Raw genomic sequence first — 2,608 nt, forward strand, 5'->3', positions numbered from 1 at the left:
TAAAATGTGGCCAACTAGTGAAAGAAATTCAAGCATTTAGGAGTATCATTGCTTTATTTGTAGGTGAAACTGAGAACAGATTGTTCAGAGCTTAGGAGCTGTCAGATCTCTATCTTGCACTCTACCACCATTGATCCCTAACAGCTACAGAATCTCATTTTGCATATTCTAAAGGCACTGAACATTTTTTCGTTAAGAACACATTGGCTTTAGTATCACCTACATATACAACCTTGCTGCTCTCTTTGAGGCCTGATGACACATTTTCTAATTTAATGTGCTGGAAGCCAATTAAGACTCAAACCCTCCTTATTATCTCTAAAATTGAGAATATTTATTGAAATATAGCATTTATAAATGGAATCAAGTGATAAACAGTCCCATAACAATGCAGTTATCTCTAAAACACCATTAGGCAAAAGAAGGCCGTATGGTCTAAATAGTACTGTTACATATTTTGAATTGACAGATTAAGATGACAAGGAGTTGCAGACAGACCTTAACGATAAATGTGCACTTGTCACATGTTGCAATGCAGCCTGGTAGAGCTTAAGGGTTAGGTAGCAAAAGTGTCATTTTTGAGACTGTGAAAAATTCACCTCATTCTAGTGGCAGCACTTTGTCTGGCACCTCAATCAATGGCCTAAGAAGAAACCGTTGGTCCCCAGATAGGCAAGTGTTACTTTCGCTCTTAGTAAGCTCTGTGCCAGTCTTGGGGCAGTCGGAAAGGGTGGAGAAAAGCATAGTGTTTTGATGGCTCATGCCTGGTCTAATGCGACACACCCATGTCTGAAGGGTTTGTGCCCACATCCTCTCCGCTGAAACTGGTTTCTGGTGGCAATCACCTTTGCAAGAGCTGGCATATGCCGTGGTATACATATGCATCTATCTTCAATCAATCCAGTGGATTTGGAGACTGCTATAAAACCATTTGGCCCAAAGTCTGTTCAAGTTTCTTTGATCCAAAATGGCACCTTGTATCCAGATGACTTGGATGCAGCCAGCTAGTCCATCTCAAGTGAGACACAAAATAACTCAAGCTAATGTCCATACTCGCACTTCATGACCAAGGACACTGAGGCTCAGAGGAGTGGGAAGACTTGCCACAAGGTTATGGTGAATGTGTGATAGAAAAGAGTCTACTTCAGTCATGGTTCAACAGAGCCTCTCTGATTCTTGCATTACTCTTTGCAACCTTTTGAATTGTTGTGAAGATGACAAGAATGATCACATATATTCTAGTATGCTTCAGAATTTTCTGGAATACTTGTTAAAAATGCAGATTCTGAACTTCATCCCACACTGCCGCAGAGATTTGGATTCAGGTTTCCATGGGTTACCTTTGTGGGCCACCATGGAGACAAATATGAGTTTTGCTGTCTCTTATAGGCACAGCCTCCAAGTCAGTGTCTCTTCATCTGTTTTCTAGTCCCAGGGCAGCTATTGAAAGGTCTGATCCTAAGAATGTAGCTTAACTTTACTAAGTGGAAACAACCATCCCATCACTCCACTCTTTGGATCACAACACTTTTCTCCTCCCTTGGATTCAGTGAGGATATAGAAATATAGTTGACGCTTGAACAACATGGGTTTAAACTGTGTGGATCTACTTATACACCAATTTTAAAAATAAATTCTTGTACTGTTTTTTACCATTCTTGGAAGTTGGTGGATGTGAACACTCATCATATGCATTATTTTACACCATTTTATATAGGGAACTTGTGAATTCTATAGATTTTGGTGCCTTTGAAGGGTCCTAGAACCAATCTCCAGAAGATACTGAGGGATTGTTAAGTTTTTGGGGAGTCAAAAGTTACATAAGAATTTTCAACTGACCAGGGGTTGACACCTCTAACACCTGCAGTGTTTAAGGGTCAACTGTACACATTCTGTATCATTGTTTGCTGTATTACACCTGCCAGAATATTGGAATATGAATAAGTGTGAACCCATGCTTACTTTATAAAGCATAGGCCATATGTCTTAACTTTCTATATCCTGTCACTAGTACAGGAATAGACAAAGCTTGGACTTTCATTCAAGTGGCTTGTTGATGAAGATGTTGCATGAGATCTAAAATATCCTGGTGCTTCTTTATGGTCTAACATTGTGGTCGGCAAACTGCGGCTCATGAGCCACATGCAGCTCTTTGGCACCTTGAGTGAGGCTCTACCGCAAAATATCACAGCCTGGGTGAGTCTATTTTGAAGAAGTGGCGTTAGAAGAAGTTTAAGTTAAAAAAATTTGGCTCTCAAAAGAAATTTCAATTCTTTTACTGTTGATATTTGGCTCTGTTGACTAATGAATTTGCCGACCACTGGTCTAATACATTATTCATGTAACAGAGCCCATTTGGAATTGGCACTTGAATACAAATGTAAAAATATTGCTTAGGTCAACCCAGTGGCACTCAGTATATATTTACTAGTATTTCACTCTCACTACAACAAATTTTCTACCATTTTCTTCTAACTAAAAATAATAAAGTCAATGACAACTATGAGAAGGTAACTATGTCATTTCTGTTGTGCCTATAATTTGAGTAATTTATGGTTAAAATTATATACTTCCAAATATTTCAATGCTATCCAAACACTTTATAAAG

The sequence above is a fragment of the Pipistrellus hanaki genome (genome assembly GCF_964339955.1).
Source record: "Pipistrellus hanaki genome assembly, chromosome: 1".
NCBI classification, from domain to species: Eukaryota; Metazoa; Chordata; class Mammalia; order Chiroptera; family Vespertilionidae; genus Pipistrellus; species Pipistrellus hanaki.